General features: G+C 44.4%; 1 pseudogene; it reads right to left on the bottom strand.

Annotated features, from left to right (window-relative positions):
• LOC112236628 overlaps window positions 1-15,442 on the bottom strand; it is a 157,352-nt pseudogene that overhangs the window by 46,549 nt on the left and 95,361 nt on the right.

The following is a 15,442-nucleotide window of genomic DNA, read 5'->3' as shown; positions in this document are numbered from 1 at the left end:
TGTTTAACCAGGGTATTTAACCAGGGTATTTATTGTAGGTGTTTAACCTGGTTATTTAACCAGGGTATTTAACCAGGGTATTTAATGTAGGTATTTAACAAGGGTAATTAATGTAGGTGTTTAACCAGGGTATTTAACCTAGGTGTTTAACCAGGTTATTTAGCCCGGGTATTTAATGTAGGTGTTTAACCAGGTTATTTAACCTAGGTATTTAACCAGGGTATTTAATGTAGGTGTTTAACCAGGTTATTTAACCAGCGTATTTAACCTAGGTATTTAACCAGGGTATTTAACCTAGGTATTTAACCATAGTATTTAACCAGGGTATTTAATGTAGGTGTTTAACCAGGTTATTTAACCTAGGTATTTAACCAGGGTGTTTAACCAGGGTATTTAACCTAGGAATTTAACCAGGGTGTTTAACCTAGGTATTTAACCAGGGTATTTAACCAAGGTATTTAATGTAGGTGTTTAACCAGGGTATTTAACCTAGGTGTTTAACCAGGGTATTTAACCAGGGTATTTAATGTAGGTGTTTCACCAGGTTATTTAACCAGGGTATTTAACCTAGGAATTTAACCAGGGTGTTTAACCTAGGTATTTAACCAGGGTATTTAACCAGGGTATTTAATGTAGGTGTTTAACCAGGTTATTTAACCAGGGTATTTAACCAGGGTATTTAATGTAGGTGTTTAACCAGGTTATTTAACCTAGGTATTTAACCATGGTGTTTAATCAGTGTATTTAACCAGGGTATTTAACCTGGGTATTTAACCAGGGTATTTAACCAGGGTATTAAACCAGGGTATTAAACCAGGGTATTTAACCAGGGTATTTAATATAGGTGTTTAACCAGGTTATTTAACCTAGGTATCTAACCAGGGTATTTAACCAGGGTATTAAACCAGGGTATTTAATGTAGGTGTTTAACCAGGGTATTTAACCAGGGTATTTAATGTAGGTGTTTAACCAGGTTATTTGACCAGGATATTTAACCAGGTTATTTAACATAGGTATTTACCCAGGGTATTTAACCAGGTAATTTAACCGGGGTATTTAACCAGGGTATTTAATCTAGGTATTTAACCAGGGTATTTAATCTAGGTATTTAACCCAGAGATTTAACCTGGTTATTTAACCTAGGCACTGTCGCGACTTCTGCCAAAGTCGGTTCCTCTCCTTGTTCGGTGGTCGACGTCACCGACCTTCTAGCGATCATTGATCCATCTTTTCATTTTCCATTGGTTACCTACCGTGACCAGGAAGGAGCTGTTGGGGATGAGTTACCTACCGTGACCAGGAAGGAGCTGTTGGGGATGAGTTACCTACCGTGACCAGCAAGGGGCTGTTGGGGATGAGTTACGTACCGTGACCAGGAAGGGGCTGTTGGGGATGAGTTACATTACGTACCAGGAAGGGGCTGTTGGGGATGAGTTACCTACCGTGACCAGGAAGGGGCTGTTGGGGATGAGTTCCATACCGTGACCAGGAAGGGGCTGTTGGGGATGAGTTACGTACCGTGACCAGGAAGGGGCTGTTGGGGATGAGTTACGTAACGTGACCAGGAAGGGGCTGTTGGGGATGAGTTACCTACCGTGACCAGGAAGGGGCTGTTGGGGATGAGTTACGTACCGTGACCAGGAAGGGGCTGTTGGGGATGAGTTACCTACCGTGACCAGGAAGGGGCTGTTGGGGATGAGTTCCCCTCCAAAGCGAACGCAGATACAGTAATCTCCAGGCTGCGGGGCAGTGTAGAAGATATCAAAGGTTCCATCCTCATTCTCCACCACGTCTACATCTAACTCCACCCCTTCTGAGGTACACACACTGCACGTCACCTAGAGAGGAGGGGGGAGGGGGGTAGAAGATATCAAAGGTTCCATCCTCATTCTCCACCACGTCTACATCTACTTATCCATCCTTTATTCACTCTGTTTTTATCAGTTACATTTTTCATTCATCCCATCGTCACATGCAAACCACACGGTGAGGGGAATTACAACGAACCAGTGCAATACAAGGTCAAGACCTTCACAAACAGACATACTACAAACCTAACCCTAAATCTGTTCATTTTCACCTTTCCTTTTCCAGCAGCCTTTGCATTCACAGTGATGACGGTCTGCTCGCCACTCTGGATGGTCGTACCCACACCAGCCCCTGAGAGAGGTGGAGGGATGGAGAGGTGGAGGGATGGAGAGATGGAGAGATGTAGGGATGGATGGAGAGGTAGAGGGATGGAGAGATGGAGAGGGATACAGAGGTAGAGGGATGGAGAGGTGGAGGGATGGAGAGATGGATGGAGAGGTAGCGGGATGGAGAGATGGAGAGGTAGAGGGATGGAGAGGTAGAGGGAAATAGAGTCAGACACAAAGAAAAAGTCTGAGACTCCCTCCCTCCATGTATCATCTCCATGATCCCATGAGCCCTATTCTCCTTAAAGCACTATACCTGTAAGGAACACACCGTCCCCATGCCATCTTCTACTGTTAGACTATATTAGTAGAAAGAGAAAAAGAGAGAAAGGAAGAAAGAGAGAAAGAAAGAACGAGAGAAAGAAAGAAAGAAAGAGAGAGAGAAAGAGAGAAAGATAGAGAGAGAGAAAGAGAGATAGAAAGAAAGAAAGAAAGAAAGAAAGAAAGAAAGAGAGAAAGAGAGAAAGAAAGAAAGAAAGAATGAGAGAGAAAGAAAGAAAGAGAGAAAGAAAGAAAGAACGAGAGAGAGAAAGATAGAGAGAACGAGAGAGAGAAAGAAAGAAAGAGAGAGAAAGAAAGAAAGAAAGAGAGAGAGAGAGAAAGAGAGAGAGAGAGAAGAGAGAAAGAAAGAAAGAAAGAAAGAAAGAGAGAAAGAAAGAAAGAAAGAAAGAAAGAAAGAAAGAAAGAACGAGAGAGAGAAAGAAAGAAGGAACAAAAGAGAGAAAGAAAGAAAGAACGAGAGAGAGAAAGAAAGAAAGAGAGAGAAAGAAAGAAAGAAAGAGAGAGAAAGAGAAAGAAAGAGAGAGAGAGAAAGAGAGAAAGAAAGAAAGAAAGAAAGAAAGAAAGAAAGAAAGAAAGAAAGAAAGAAAGAAAGAAAGAAAGAGAGAGAGAGAGAGAGAGAAGAGAAAAGAAAGAAAGAAAGAAAGAAAGAAAGAAAGAAAGAAAGAGAGAGAGTTTGAGTTTTAAATACTCTTTATTGGGTCTGGGGGCCCACCACACAATAAATACTCATACAAAACCACAGTTACACATCAATTAAAAACACAACTCCAATTCCTCCTCCACAGTAACTACACACAACAGCCTCTGTATACCCCATATACTCAAAAACAGATCGATATTGTTGACAAGTTTGTAATAGGCAAACTCAACCCTTAGTCTCGCTGCCAACATTCCCTCCAGCATTCCCACCACATCCACAGACCCCTGTCCCCGAATGCTGTTCTTTCGGGTCTTCCATATCGCTAATTTTGCTGCCCCTAACACAAAATTAAGCAACACAACTACACCCTTTTGACTGAACCTGTACTTTGGCCCAAATATATACAGTTGGGAAGAGAAAACCTCTCCCAACGTTGAGAACCAATCAGTGATCAGTTCAATCATCCCAACCAACCTGGGACACAATAAAAACAGATGTGCCAGAGATTCAGACCCAGCACAGAATGGACACCCCTCCCCAACAGTAGGATCCAGGTGTACCAGATGCATATTGGTGGCTATAGCTCCATGTATTATCCTCCATTGGAGGTCAGCTGTCCTCTTATCAATAGGCAGTTTATATAATGATCGCCAACAGCCTTTTGGAGAGGCACCTGGACCAAGCACATCCGCCCACCTCGTCGATTTTACCCCTTCCAGGGAAGAGGCATGGGACACCTTTACACATATTCTGTACATGGCCTTCTTTCCCACCTCCTTGAACTCCCCCAGCTCCGGGGTATCGAAGGAAAGCAGCGTCCCCACGTCCTCTTCAAATGCCCCCATCGCAGCACTAACAATCAGTGCAGGGAACACATAATCCAGACCCTCCTTCCACCGATCAGAATTGGAAGTGTCAGTCACATACTGCAGATGAAGCACTGGCAAGGAATCGCAGACCTCATCGACGACCTTCCTCAGTAGACGAGATGATCGGATCCCCGCTCTTTCTCCCAGCTCCTCCAATCTGCTCCTGCTCTGCATCAGATGACCCAGCTTGGTACACCCCACGCCTAACAGGCATGAACGTAGGCTAGCTGAACCCAGAACACGGGACTGGATGGCAGTGTTGTGAAAAAGAGGCTCTTCAAAAAGCCACATCCCTGGTGGCGTGCAGGCCTTACGGGACTTGACAAAGACTCTCCAAGCCTGCATAACAGACTCATAAAATGGAGTCAGGCCAGTCAAATCACCCCCTCCAGCTTTAAGAGGAAAAGATGCTTGTCGAAGCCCAAACAGCCCGCTCTCCTCATCAATATGTAGGCTGTTTCGACCCAGCTAGAACAGTCTCTGTACAACAATCTCTGGGCTGCTTGGAGCCTGAAAGCCGTGATCCTAGAGGAAATGTCCACCAGGCCTTGCCCACCCTCGTGCAGTGGCAGGTACAGGGCTGCAGCTTTAATCCAGTGTTGCCCAGACCAGAAGAAATTGACAAGGGTCCTCTGAAGCTCTTGTATCAGACCCTTTGGTGGCTGTAAAATCATTAGTCTGTGCCACAGGGTAGAAGCAGCAAGATTATTAGCTACCAGGACCCGTCCCCTATAAGACAGCTGGGGCAACACCCATTTCCACCTTGACAGTCTGGCACACACTTTCTCCACTACACCCTCCCAGTTCTTTTTTGAAAGACATCGGAGCCTAGAAAAACCCCCAAAGTCTTCATTCCATCTCTGCCCCACTGAAGCCCCCTGGTAACCATGGAGTAGACCCCATCTGAAGCTGACCTGCCCACAGCGCTTCACTCTTTCCCCAATTGACTTTAGCTGAGGAGGCCCCCTCATACACCTTTAAAGCATTTGAGAGAACCTTAACATCCTCACCCCTGTAATAAAAACTATCACGTCATCTGCATACGCAGACAGTGCTATCGTGGGACCCTTCGTTACACCTGGCACAAAGAAACCAGTAAGCTTCGCTCTTAAAAAACAAAGCATTGGTTCAATCGCCAGACTATATAACTGCCCTGAAATTGGGCATCCCTGCCTGATGCCCCTTTCGACAGGGATGGGGCAACTTAAACCACCACCCACCTTCACCATACACGAGGCTCCAGCATACAGTAAATTCACCCAAGACAGAAAAACATCCCCAAACCCAAAAGCTTTCATTATTTTAAACAAGTACTGGTGGTCCACACGATCAAAAGCCTTCTCCTGATCCAACGAAAGTAAACCCACATTTACATCAGACAATTTACAAATGTCTAAAACATCTCTTATCAGAAACAAGTTGTCAACAATAGAGCGATCAGGTACACAGTAGGACTGGTCCTTGTGGATCAACAACCCCAGATACTCTTTCAACCTGTTTGAGAGACATTTAGAAACAATTTTATATTCTGCGCACAGCAAAGCAACAGGTCTCCAATTTTTTATGAGAGCCAAATCCCCTTTTTGGCAACAGTGAAAGCACTGCACGTTGACAGGATACAGGAAGAGAACCCTCATGAAAAGATTCACACATCACTTCATAAAAGTCCTCCCCAATAGACCCCCAAAAGTGCTTATAAAACTCAGATGGTAACCCATCGATGCCAGGGGCTCGGCCTGTTGAGAGCTGCATAACAGCTGTGGACAGCTCCTGCAGTGTAATGTCAGCGTCCAATGCGACTCTCTGCTCAGGTCCCAATTTAGGAAGACCATGTAACAACTGTTCAGTACACATAGAGTCACAATCCTCCGCCTTATAAAGGGACGAGTAGAAATCCACGGCATGTTGACGCATTTCAATATCATTCGTGGTCACCTTCCCATCAGGGAGACGAAGGCATACCATCTGTTTACGTTGAAATGTCGACTTTCCTAGGTTAAAAAAAAAAAAAAGCACTAGGAGCATCCATATCCTTGAGGGAAGCGAAACGAGACCTAATCAAGGCACCCTTCACTCTTTCATGCAGAAACGACCTCAGTTCATGTCTCTTGTCCTGTAAGTTCATGACTAGTCCAGGGTCATTCTGAGTGAGCAGCTTCAATTCAATAGATTTGATGTCCTGTTCAAGGGCCTTGATAGTCTCTTTAAATTCAGTTTGAGACAGAGCAGTATACTGTTGACAAAAAACTCGTATTTGGGCCTTCCCAACCTCCCACCATTGTCTCAAGGACTCAAAATTCCCTTTTATACCCCTCCATTTTTCCCAAAACAACAAAAACCTGTCACAAAACATGACATCATGTAACAATTTAACATTAAAATACCAGTAAGGTGATGACCTTCGTGGACAGGACAAGTGAATATCAACAGTAACCATATGATGATCAGAGAAACCCACAGGAGTAATGGCACACTTTCCAACCCTACTACAGTATTGCTCAGATACATACAACCTGTCTAACGTGCTGCACTGACACGACCTTCATTAATTTTTAGCCATGTGTACTGCCTAACTTTGGCATTCCTTACTCTCCACACATCAGAAAGCTCAAACTCAGTTAATAGGCCAGACAGGCAAGTGGCTGACCGCAGGTGAGGTTCTTCAGCGGTGCGATCAACAGTAAAATCCACTGTACAGTTCCAGTCACCCCTAAAACCATACACCCCTCTTGGTCACACTGTCTTAACATTTCCTTTAGTTGATCAAATACAGCAATACGCTCTGTACCCTCATTAGGAGCATAAACATTCAAAAAAACAAACAAAAACCCCATAACATCCACCTTGACCAATAAAACCCGACCCTTGACAATCTCTGTTGTAGATACCACAGTCACTCCTAAGCCTGAGGAAAACAATATTGCCACCCCAGCACTGAAATTAGTACCATGACTGAGTACATGCTGCCCCTCCCACCACATACCCCAGTCAACCTCATTTTCCTCATCGCTATGTGTCTCCTGTAGGAAAACTACATTAAGCCTTTTCTGTTTTATTACTTCTAATACCCAAGCCCTCTTATTCCTGTCCCTTCCCCCATTCATATTGAGAGAACCTACCCTTAGTACCTCCATGTAGAAAAGAGAAAAGAAAAGCAGAAGAAACCACAGAGAAACCAACGAGAAAAAAGACACCCTATGAAGCATGATCATCGTCATTATTTTTTTTTCTTCTCTTAACCTGAACACGTTTCCCACCACCTTTTGCTGCTGCAACAGCAGTAATAAATTTCCTCAAGCGAAACCGCTTCTTCTCACTCAGCTGGTCTAACCCCACCGTCTTCTGTAACATCACAGCTGACCTCACAAACTTATCAACATCAAAATAATCTGCCAATTTGACAGATTTCCCAAAAGTCTGATCCAGAAACTCATTTACCTCCTCTAGATCATAAACTGAGTCCGTACCAGCAGCTGTCATATCTAAAGAGATATCCATATCCTTCTCTTGATCCTCCTCAGCTGAGAACACAGACAACTGACTCCCCTCTACCACATCCCTTTCAACACTCTCCACTTGCACCTCATCACTCGTACCAGGCATCTCCTCCACTATCTGGGAGACTAGCCCCACCTGAACATCACTACTCATAGTGGGCATCTTCTCCACTAACTGAGAACCTAGCTCCACATGAACCCCAGCACTCGTAGTGGGCATCTCCTCCACTACCTGGGAGCTTAGCTCCACATGAAAACCCTCCTGTACTTCATTACTCGTAATGGGCATCTCCTCCACTACCTGGGAGCTTAGCTCCACATGAAAACCCTCCTGTACTTCATTACTCGTAGTGGGCATCTCCTCCACTACCTGGGAGCTTAGCTCCACATGCAAACCCTCCTGTACCTCATTACTCGTAGTGGGCAACTCCTCCACTACCTGGGAGCCTAGCTCTACATGAACCCCAGCACTCGTAGTGGGCATCTCCTCCACTCCCTGGGAGCCTAGCTCCACATGAACCCCCTCCTTTACCCCAGCACTCATACTGGGCACCTGCTCACCAGTCTGAGGAACTGGCTCTTCAGATACATCCTTACCTTCTACAACAATACTTTTCTGTAGCATAACATTTCCTTCTAATACAAGTTGCAACCCCGTGCCCTCAACACGGTTAACTTGTTCCTCAGCAACAGGTGCTTGTGGCTGCTCTACCGCTGTCAGCCACCTCTCCCTACATCAGTGGGCCCAGGCGTTACGATGACCACCTGTGCCCCTCCCTCTGCCTTCTCCCTTTTCGGGCAAGCATGTCGCTTATGACCAACATCCCCACACTCAAAACACCGTTGACTACCCGTACTAGCATAAGCCATATACAATCTATTGTCATACTTGATTTTAAACGATAACTCTAAAGTCTGCTCCGGTGAGTCCAAAAACATAAACACCTGTCGCCGAAATGACATTACCTGTTTCAACGCCGGGTGTTTGCAACCCAACGGGACAACCTTAATTGAACTAGCGAACTTCCCAAAGCGCAATAACTCGCGCTCCAATAGCTCATTAGGAATAAACGGTGGTACATTTGAAATCGTTACCCTTGTTGACGGAGAAAAAAGCGGCGTAACTTGAATAAACATTCCTTTAAGAAGTACACCATGCTCAACCATCCGATCAACTAGACACTCTTCTTTAAGAAATACCACCACAGCTTTATTCATCCGGGATGCATACGCAATATTCTCATAGCCTACCTTCTCTCCTACAGCGACCAGAAACTCCTCCACCGTGACAGCAGCTTCAGTAACACACCTAAAGCCATGCCGAAGTGACAGGGACGGCATCCCCATTCGGGCTGCCATCCCCGCCAAAACCAGGGTAATATCGATACGAAAACTAAATACTTAATTCTACCACAACAAAAATAATAACGTTAATCATGCATCAACAAAAAAAATGCCACCAAGAAATAGCAAACCGAAAGAAAGTTGTGAATATCTAACTCTCCACAACACACGCACTCCTTCACTCAAACAATTCCCAGCATGCACCAATCACTCCCAGCATGCAGAGAGAGAGAGAGAGAGAGAGAGAGAGAGAAAGTGAGAGAGAGACAGAGAGAGGACAGAGAGAGGACAGAGAGAGAGAGAGAAAGAGAGACACAGAGAGAGAGAGGACAGAGATGGAGACAAATTTGTCTCCAAAAATGGAGACAAATTTGACCCCAATAACTACCGTGGAATATGTGTCAACAGTAACCTTGGAAAAATCCTCTGCATTATTATTAACAGCAGACTCGTACATTTCCTCAATGAAAACAATGTACTGAGCAAATGTCAAATTGGCTTTTTACCAAATTACCGTACAACAGACCATGTATTCACCCTGCACACCCTAATTGACAACCAAACAAACCAAAACAAAGAGAAAGAGACAGAGTAAGAATGCTTTGTTGATTTCAAAAAGAGAAAGAAAGAAAGTGTAAGGACAGAGACAGAGAGAGAGAAAGGACAGACATAGACAGAAAGAGGGTCTGCTATACAAACTGATGGAAAGTGGTGTTGGGGATAAAACATACGACATTATAAAATCCATGTACACAAACAACAAGTGTGAGGTTAAAATTGACAAAAAACACACATTTCTTCACACAGGGTCAGTGGGAGACAGGGATGCAGACTTAAGCCCCACCCTCTTCAACATATATATCAACGAGACAGAAACGGGCACTAGAAAAGACAGTCTGAAAGAGACCCGGCCTCACCCTACTAGAATCCGAGAGTCAAATGTCTGCTGTTTGCTGATGATCTGGTGCTTCTATCACCAACCAAGGAGGGCCTACAGCAGCACCTAGATCTTATGCACAGATTCTGTCAGACCTGGAGACAGAAAGAACCTCAGTAAGACCTCAGAAAGAGAGAGACACCAGGACAAAATAATGGTGAAAGAAGAGAAAGACCCAGAACCAGAGACACAAAGACAAGATTCCAGAGACACTGAAAGAAAGAGAGCAAACAAAACTAACATACCTTGGCCTAAACATCAGACACAGGTAACTTCAGACAAAGACAGAGAGAACGATCTGAGAGACAGAGGCAAGAAGGGCATTCTATGCCATCAAAAGAAACATAAATTTCAACATACCAATTAGATTTGGCTAAAAATAGACAGAGAATCAGTCATAGAGCCCATTGACCTTTATGGAGACAGAGACAGAGAAGAAAGGTCCGCTCACAAGAGACCAAGACTTCAAAAAAACAGAGACAAACACCAAATTGAGACTCTGAAACAGAATTCTGCAAAAATAGAGACCGTGATACAACGAGAACACCAAATAATGACATGCAGAGCAGAGAAGAGGAAAAATACCCACTAATTATCAAAATCCAGAAAAGAGCCGAGAAGAGAGAGACAAGACCTAAAAGGAAGCAAACAAACCTTCCATAACAGACAGGTAGAAGATTAAAGAGAAAGAGAAAAGAGAAAGAAAGAGAAGAGAGAGAACCTGAGAAGAGTCCTCTAGAGAAGAGAAAGGACAGACAGACAGGGCTCTGACAACAGACAAACAGAAACACACCTACAGAGCCCCAGGACAACAGACAGACAGATTAGACCCAACCAAAGACAGAGAAAACAAAAAGATAATTACTTAACACATTGGAAAGAATTAACAAAAAAACAGAGCAAACTAGAATGCTATTTGGCCCTAACAGAGACACAGCGGCAGAATACCTGACCACTGTGACTGACCCAAAATTAAGGAAAGCTTTGACTATGTACAGACTCAGTGAGCATAGCCTTGCTATTGAGAAAGAGAGGCAGACATGGCTCTCAAGAGAAGACAGGCTTTGTGCTCACTGCCCACAAAATGAGGTGGAAACTGAGCTGCACTTCCTAACCTCCTGCCCAATGACAGACCAGGTAGAGAGAGACATTCCACAGTGATCACAGCAGAAGATTTGTGACCTGACAGACAGACAGACAGACAGAAACAGAGAGAAGATTTGACAGAAAGACAGACGAGAAGAAGGGAAAGACAGTGAAGAACAAACACCATTGTAAATACAACCTATATTTATGCTTATTTATTTTATCTTGTGTCCTTTAACCATTTGTACATTGCTAAAACACTGTATATATATATAATATGACATGTGTAATGTCTTTACTGTTTTGAAACTTCTGTATGTGTAATGTTTACTGTTAATTTTTGTTGTTTTTCAGAAAGATATATTCACTTTGTATGTTGTCTACCTCACTTGCTTTGGCAATGTTAAAGAGAAGAGAAAGATGCCAATAAAGCCCTTGAATTGAATTGAATTGAATTGAGAGAGAGACAGAGAGAGAGAGAGAGAGAGAGAGAAAGAGACAGAGAGAGAGTTTGAGTTTTAAATACTCTTTATTGGGTCTGGGGGCCCACCACACAATAAATACTCATACAAAACCACAGTTACACATCAATTAAAAACACAACTCCAATTCCTCCTCCACAGTAACTACACACAACAGCCTCTGTATACCCCATATACTCAAAAACAGATCGATATTGTTGACAAGTTTGTAATAGGCAAACTCAACCCTTAGTCTCGCTGCCAACATTCCCTCCAGCATTCCCACCACATCCACAGACCCCTGTCCCCGAATGCTGTTCTTTCGGGTCTTCCATATCGCTAATTTTGCTGCCCCTAACACAAAATTAAGCAACACAACTACACCCTTTTGACTGAACCTGTACTTTGGCCCAAATATATACAGTTGGGAAGAGAAAACCTCTCCCAACGTTGAGAACCAATCAGTGATCAGTTCAATCATCCCAACCAACCTGGGACACAATAAAAACAGATGTGCCAGAGATTCAGACCCAGCACAGAATGGACACCCCTCCCCAACAGTAGGATCCAGGTGTACCAGATGCATATTGGTGGCTATAGCTCCATGTATTATCCTCCATTGGAGGTCAGCTGTCCTCTTATCAATAGGCAGTTTATATAATGATCGCCAACAGCCTTTTGGAGAGGCACCTGGACCAAGCACATCCGCCCACCTCGTCGATTTTACCCCTTCCAGGGAAGAGGCATGGGACACCTTTACACATATTCTGTACATGGCCTTCTTTCCCACCTCCTTGAACTCCCCAGCTCCGGGGTATCGAAGGAAAGCAGCGTCCCCACGTCCTCTTCAAATGCCCCCATCGCAGCACTAACAATCAGTGCAGGGAACACATAATCCAGACCCTCCTTCCACCGATCAGAATTGGAAGTGTCAGTCACATACTGCAGATGAAGCACTGGCAAGGAATCGCAGACCTCATCGACGACCTTCCTCAGTAGACGAGATGATCGGATCCCCGCTCTTTCTCCCAGCTCCTCCAATCTGCTCCTGCTCTGCATCAGATGACCCAGCTTGGTACACCCCACGCCTAACAGGCATGAACGTAGGCTAGCTGAACCCAGAACACGGGACTGGATGGCAGTGTTGTGAAAAAGAGGCTCTTCAAAAAGCCACATCCCTGGTGGCGTGCAGGCCTTACGGGACTTGACAAAGACTCTCCAAGCCTGCATAACAGACTCATAAAATGGAGTCAGGCCAGTCAAATCACCCCCCCCCAGCTTTAAGAGGAAAAGATGCTTGTCGAAGCCCAAACAGCCCGCTCTCCTCATCAATATGTAGGCTGTTTCGACCCAGCTAGAACAGTCTCTGTACAACAATCTCTGGGCTGCTTGGAGCCTGAAAGCCGTGATCCTAGAGGAAATGTCCACCAGGCCTTGCCCACCCTCGTGCAGTGGCAGGTACAGGGCTGCAGCTTTAATCCAGTGTTGCCCAGACCAGAAGAAATTGACAAGGGTCCTCTGAAGCTCTTGTATCAGACCCTTTGGTGGCTGTAAAATCATTAGTCTGTGCCACAGGGTAGAAGCAGCAAGATTATTAGCTACCAGGACCCGTCCCCTATAAGACAGCTGGGGCAACACCCATTTCCACCTTGACAGTCTGGCACACACTTTCTCCACTACACCCTCCCAGTTCTTTTTTTGAAAGACATCGGAGCCTAGAAAAACCCCCAAAGTCTTCATTCCATCTCTGCCCCACTGAAGCCCCCTGGTAACCATGGAGTAGACCCCATCTGAAGCTGACCTGCCCACAGCGCTTCACTCTTTCCCCAATTGACTTTAGCTGAGGAGGCCCCCTCATACACCTTTAAAGCGTTTGAGAGAACCTTAACATCCTCACCCCTGTAATAAAAACTATCACGTCATCTGCATACGCAGACAGTGCTATCGTGGGACCCTTCGTTACACCTGGCACAAAGAAACCAGTAAGCTTCGCTCTTAAAAAACAAAGCATTGGTTCAATCGCCAGACTATATAACTGCCCTGAAATTGGGCATCCCTGCCTGATGCCCCTTTCGACAGGGATGGGGCAACTTAAACCACCACCCACCTTCACCATACACGAGGCTCCAGCATACAGTAAATTCACCCAAGACAGAAAAACATCCCCAAACCCAAAGGCTTTCATTATTTTAAACAAGTACTGGTGGTCCACACGATCAAAAGCCTTCTCCTGATCCAACGAAAGTAAACCCACATTTACATCAGACAGTTTACAAATGTCTAAAACATCTCTTATCAGAAACAAGTTGTCAACAATAGAGCGATCAGGTACACAGTAGGACTGGTCCTTGTGGATCAACAACCCCAGATACTCTTTCAACCTGTTTGAGAGACATTTAGAAACAATTTTATATTCTGCGCACAGCAAAGCAACAGGTCTCCAATTTTTTATGAGAGCCAAATCCCCCTTTTTGGCAACAGTGAAAGCACTGCACGTTGACAGGATACAGGAAGAGAACCCTCATGAAAAGATTCACACATCACTTCATAAAAGTCCTCCCCAATAGACCCCCAAAAGTGCTTATAAAACTCAGATGGTAACCCATCGATGCCAGGGGCTCGGCCTGTTGAGAGCTGCATAACAGCTGTGGACAGCTCCTGCAGTGTAATGTCAGCGTCCAATGCGACTCTCTGCTCAGGTCCCAATTTAGGAAGACCATGTAACAACTGTTCAGTACACATAGAGTCACAATCCTCCGCCTTATAAAGGGACGAGTAGAAATCCACGGCATGTTGACGCATTTCAATATCATTCGTGGTCACCTTCCCATCAGGGAGACGAAGGCATACCATCTGTTTACGTTGAAATGTCGACTTTCCTAGGTTAAAAAAAAAAGCACTAGGAGCATCCATATCCTTGAGGGAAGCGAAACGAGACCTAATCAAGGCACCCTTCACTCTTTCATGCAGAAACGACCTCAGTTCATGTCTCTTGTCCTGTAAGTTCATGACTAGTCCAGGGTCATTCTGAGTGAGCAGCTTCAATTCAATAGATTTGATGTCCTGTTCAAGGGCCTTGATAGTCTCTTTAAATTCAGTTTGAGACAGAGCAGTATACTGTTGACAAAAACTCGTATTTGGGCTTCCCAACCTCCCACCATTGTCTCAAGGACTCAAAATTCCCTTTTATACCCCTCCATTTTTCCCAAAACAACAAAAACCTGTCACAAAACATGACATCATGTAACAATTTAACATTAAAATACCAGTAAGGTGATGACCTTCGTGGACAGGACAAGTGAATATCAACAGTAACCATATGATGATCAGAGAAACCCACAGGAGTAATGGCACACTTTCCAACCCTACTACAGTATTGCTCAGATACATACAACCTGTCTAACCGTGCTGCACTGACACGACCTTCATTAATTTTTAGCCATGTGTACTGCCTAACTTTGGCATTCCTTACTCTCCACACATCAGAAAGCTCAAACTCAGTTAATAGGCCAGACAGGCAAGTGGCTGACCGCAGGTGAGGTTCTTCAGCGGTGCGATCAACAGTAAAATCCACTGTACAGTTCCAGTCACCCCCTAAAACCATACACCCCTCTTGGTCACACTGTCTTAACATTTTTAGTTGATCAAATACAGCAATACGCTCTGTACCCTCATTAGGAGCATAAACATTCAAAAAAACAAACAAAAACCCCATAACATCCACCTTGACCAATAAAACCCGACCCTTGACAATCTCTGTTGTAGATACCACAGTCACTCCTAAGCCTGAGGAAAACAATATTGCCACCCCAGCACTGAAATTAGTACCATGACTGAGTACATGCTGCCCCTCCCACCACATACCCCAGTCAACCTCATTTTCCTCATCGCTATGTGTCTCCTGTAGGAAAACTACATTAAGCCTTTTCTGTTTTATTACTTCTAATACCCAAGCCCTCTTATTCCTGTCCCTTCCCCCATTCATATTGAGAGAACCTACCCTTAGTACCTCCATGTAGAAAAGAGAAAAGAAAAGCAGAAGAAACCACAGAGAAACCAACGAGAAAAAAGACACCCTATGAAGCATGATCATCGTCATTATTTTTTTTTCTTCTCTTAACCTGAACACGT

Source organism: Oncorhynchus tshawytscha, linkage group LG16 (assembly GCF_018296145.1).
Source record: "Oncorhynchus tshawytscha isolate Ot180627B linkage group LG16, Otsh_v2.0, whole genome shotgun sequence".
NCBI classification, from domain to species: domain Eukaryota; kingdom Metazoa; phylum Chordata; class Actinopteri; order Salmoniformes; family Salmonidae; genus Oncorhynchus; species Oncorhynchus tshawytscha.
Note: the sequence above shows the minus strand (reverse complement) of the source record. Positions and strands in the feature narration are given on the sequence as shown.